We start from the raw sequence: 5,000 nt of genomic DNA on the forward strand, positions 1-5,000 counted from the left end.
GATGAAACCGGCAAAGTCGGCAGAATTGGCAGCGGGTGCTGGCGATGGGTCTGGACGGGCTGGATAGTCCAAGGCTCGACGAGAAAGACCGCAGGTTGAGACACTGGGGCAGTGGCAGCCCGCGGGACAGTGTTGGCAGATTCGGCAGCGCAGATTTGTGCGGCTGCAGGTTCGTCGGGGAAAATCGGCAGCGCAGATTTTTCGACGAACATGGGCTGGACGATGGACTGTCCAGGCCAGGCAGGAAAATTTGTCGAGGGGACACGCTGACGAAACAGCGCTGGTTCAGGCACGGGGGGCAGTGTTGGAATCGGCAGCGCCGACGAAATCGGCAAAGTCGGCAGAATCGGCAGCGCAGATTTTTCGACGAACATGGGCTGGACGCTGGACTGGCCGGGCCATGCAGGAAAATTCATCGAGGGGACACGCTGACGAAACAGCGCTGGTTCAGGCACGGCGGGCAGTGTTGGAATCGGCAGCGCCGACGAAATCGGCAAAGTCGGCAGAATCGGCAGCGGGTGCTGGCGATGGGTCTGGACGGGCTGGATAGTCCAAGGCTCGACGAGAAAGACTGCTGGTTTAGACACTGGGGCAGTGGCAGCCCGCGGGACAGTGTCGGCAGATTCGGCAGCGCAGATTTGTGCGGCTGCAGGTTCGTCGGGGAAAATCGGCAGCGCAGATTTTGCGACGAACATGGGCTGGACGATGGACTGTCCAGGCCAGGCAGGAAAATTTGTCGAGGGGACACGCTGACGAAACAGCGCTGGTTCAGGCACGGCGGGCAGTGGTGGAATCGGCAGCGCCGACGAAATCGGCAAAGTCGGCAGAATCGGCAGCGCAGATTTTTCGACGAACACGGGCTGGACGGTGGACTGTCCAGGCCAGGCAGGAAAATTCGTCGAGGGGACACGCTGAGGAAACAGCGCTGGTTCAGACACGGTGGGCGCAGTGTTGGAATCGGCAGCGCCGAGAAAATCGGCAAAGTCGGCAGAATCGGCAGCAGGTGCTGGCGATGAGTCAGGACGGACTGGATAGTCCAAGGCTCGATGAGAAAGACCGCTGGTTTAGACACTGGGGCAGTGGCAGCCCGCGGGGCAGTGTCGGCAGACTCGGCAGCAGTGTCTGCCGATTCGGCAGCGTTGGCTTGTTGGCGCGGGGGGCCGATGCGAGTGGGGACTTGGGCAGCGGGCAGTGAAAGCAAGAGTTTCCCCGATGCTGCCGGGAAAAACGCTCCCCGGGATGGCCGGGTGAGATGACCCGGCGGCCCGCGACGGGTCATTCAATTCCATGCCCCGTCAACATAACTCCCGATGTACTGTTTGCTTTTTCGGAAGAAGAGATCCATCCCCCCATCCTCGGCCAGCCAAAAACGCTCCAATTAATGGCCGGGTGAGATGACCCGGCGGCCCGCGACGCGTCATTCAAATCACTGCCCTATCGGCTACAACTGCTGATGGGTGGGATTAGAGGCCTGCCATGGTGGTGAGGGGCGGCGAGGACCGTGAAAGCTAGAGTTTTTCAGAGGCTGCCGGGAAAAAGGCCCCTCGGGTGGCGGGGTGCGAGGACCAGGCGCGTCATTCAATTCTCTTCCCTATCAACTTGGCTCCCGTTGGCGGGATTGGAGGCCTACTGTTTGTTACAGGGCTAAAATCGTCAGGGGAAGAGCTGACGAAACAATGCTGGTTTGGATGCAGGGGGTAGTGTTGGAATCGGCAGCGCGGACAAAATCGGCAAAGTCGACAAAAAAGACTGTTGGTCTGGACATCGGGGCAGCGGCAGCCATGCCGACAGGGGGGGAAATCGGCAGCGCAGATTTGTGCAGCTGCAGGTTCGTCGGGGAAATCGGCAGCGCAGATTTTTCGATGAACATGGGCTGGAAGATGGACTGTCCAGGCCAGGCAGGGAAATTCGTCAAGGGGACACGCTGACGAAAGTAGGCTCGTCGGTGAAAATCGGCAGCGCAGATTTTTCGACGAACAGGGGCTGGATGCTGGACCGGCCGGGCCAGGCAGGAAAATTCGTCAGGGGGGCACGCTGACGAAAAGAGGGGCTGCCGCGTGGAAAATCGGCAGCGCAGATTTTTCGACGAACATTCGTCAGGGGGGCACGCTGACGAAAAGAGGGGCTGCCGCGTGGAAAATCGGCAGCGCAGATTTTTCGACGAACAGGGGCTGGATGCTGGACCGGCCGGGCCAGGCAGGAAAATTCGTCAGGGGGGCACGCTGACGAAAAGAGGGGCTGCCGCGTGGAAAATCGGCAGCGCAGATTTTTCGACGAACATTCGTCAGGGGGGCACGCTGAGGAAAACAGGGGCTGCCGCGTGGAAAATCGGCAGCGCAGATTTTTCGACGAACATTCGTCAGGGGGGCACGCTGAGGAAAACAGGGGCTGCCGCGTGGAAAATCGGCAGCGCAGATTTTTCGACGAACAGGGGCTGGATGCTGGACCGGCCGGGCCAGGCAGGAAAATTCGTCAGGGGGGCACGCTGACGAAAAGAGGGGCTGCCGCGTGGAAAATCGGCAGCGCAGATTTTTCGACGAACAGGGGCTGGATGCTGGACCGGCCGGGCCAGGCAGGAAAATTCGTCAGGGGGGCACGCTGACGAAAAGAGGGGCTGCCGCGTGGAAAATCGGCAGCGCAGATTTTTCGACGAACAGGGGCTGGACTGGCCGGGCCAGGCAGGAAAATTCGTCAGGGGGGCACGCTGACGAAAACAGGGGCTGCCGCGTGGAAAATCGGCAGCGCAGATTTTTCGACGAACAGGGGCTGGACTGGCCGGGCCAGGCAGGAAAATTCGTCAGGGGGGCACGCTGACGAAAGTAGGCTCGTCGTGGAAAATCAGCAGCGCAGATTTTTCGACGAACAGGGGCTGGACGCTGGACTGGGCCAGGCAGGAAAATTCGTCAGGGGGGCACGCTGACGAAAACAGGGGCTGCCGCGTGGAATGGCAGCCTACACGCAGATGCGAATTCGGCAGCGCACGATGGCTTGAGCAGGTCATGGGTTCGACTTGGCGCGATCTGAAACCTGGACGAGGGACTGTCGACGCTGGACGAGCCAGCGCGGTGGCCTGTCGTGCCCCGTTCAGGGGGGGCCTGCCGCGGAGACAGCCCTCGCGGGCTCGACAGCGCAGGCCAGCGTCCCCGACGTCGCTGGCCGCGGCAGGCGAGCTGCCGGGGTTCCCGCATTCCTACAAGAAAACGTCGTGCTTTCCACATGAAACCAATCCAGTAAAATCAGCCATATTTTTATGAGGCTGCCCACTGAATTTGGGGTCATTCCGGGCCGGTTCCTAGTTTTGCGGATTTACTCGATTTCTAATGGTAGGAAAATTAAAACAAATACTTCCCGACCTCGAAAAATTCTGGGAAAATTAATGAAGGTGGATTGGATTTTTGCCAACCTCTCTGCAAAATTTCAGCTCAAAATACCAAGAAATGAATTTTTTAGAGGGGGGGTGACAGCTGGGACCTAGTAGTGTCTCCCCCTGCCAGAGCTGCAATGACACTTATTGCTCTTTAGGGAGCCACCAGGCCGGCGCCCCTCAAAGACCACACGCGCGCGCGCGCCCGCCCGCGCTGGCCGCTGGGGCGCTGGGGCCTGAGGGCCTGGGGCCCTTGGGGGCCCTTGGGCGCTTGGGCGCGCGCGCGCGGCCCCCGCAGCCATGCCGCGCCGCGCGACGCGCGGACAGCCCCTGCTGGCTTGCTCTCTCGCCCGCGGGGGGGCTGCCTTCGGGCCCTGGCCCCCCGCGTTCTGGCCTGCCCCCTGCGGGGGAGAGGCTAGGCGCTGCAGGGGCCAGCCCGACGTCGCTGGCCGCGGCAGGCGACAGCCCCTGCTGGCTTGCTCTCTCGCCCGCGGGGGGGCTGCCTTCGGGCCCTGGCCCCCCGCGTTCTGGCCTGCCCCCTGCGGGGGAGAGGCTAGGCGCTGCAGGGGCCAGCCCGACGTCGCTGGCCGCGGCAGGCGACAGCCCCTGCTGGCTTGCTCTCTCGCCCGCGGGGGGGCTGCCTTCGGGCCCTGGCCCCCCGCGTTCTGGCCTGCCCCCCGCGTGGGAGAGGCTAGGCGCTGCAGGGGCCAGCCCGACGTCGCTGGCCGCGGCAGGCGACAGCCCCTGCTGGCTTGCTCTCTCGCCCGCGGGGGGGCTGCCTTCGGGCCCTGGCCCCCCGCGTTCTGGCCTGCCCCCCGCGTGGGAGAGGCTAGGCGCTGCTTGGGCCAGCCCGACGTCGCTGGCCGCGGCAGGCGAGCCGCCGGGGTTCCCGCATTCCTACAACAAAACGTCGTGCTTTCCACATGAAATCAATCCAGTAAAATCAGCCATATTTTTATGAGGCTGCCCACTGAATTTGGGGTCATTCCGGGCCGGTTCCTATTTTTTCCGATTTCCTCGATTTTTAATGGTAGGAAAATAAAAAAAAATACTTCCCGACCTCGAAAAATTCTGGAAAAATTAATAAAGTTGGATTGGATTTTTGCCAACCTCTGTGCAAAATTTCAGCTCAAAATACCAAGAAATGAATTTTTTAGAGGGGGGGTGACAGCTGGGACCTAGTAGTGTCTCCCCCTGCCAGAGCTTCAATGACACTTATTGCTCTTTAGGGGGGTGCCCCCTGACTGGCCATGGGGCGCGCTGGCCTGGCGCCCATAGGCCTGCCGCGGGGGATATGTGGGCTGTTGCTAAACTCGGACTAAGGTGGGGGGCCTCATGGCCCGAAGTATTGCCGGCATCGATGACCCGTTTTCCGGCCGGCGACGACCCGATTCCGGCCACCGTCTTCGGGACCCGCTCCAAGCCGTCGGGCGCGTTGGGGCTGCTTATCCGCGGCGTGGGCGTGGCATTCATTTGCCGTGCTTGTGCCAAGGTGCTGGCAGCTGCTGCGCGGCTGTCTGCTTGCCGCGACGTCACGGCGGCGGTGGCCGCTGCCCCTGCTCGCAAGTCGGAGGCCTGGCCGACGTGGCTGGTGCGGACCGCCGAGCTTGGGGATTGCGAGGAGAGCTCTACGCTG

The sequence above is a fragment of the Populus nigra genome, chromosome 2, assembly GCF_951802175.1.
Source record: "Populus nigra chromosome 2, ddPopNigr1.1, whole genome shotgun sequence".
Lineage (NCBI taxonomy): Eukaryota > Viridiplantae > Streptophyta > Magnoliopsida > Malpighiales > Salicaceae > Populus > Populus nigra.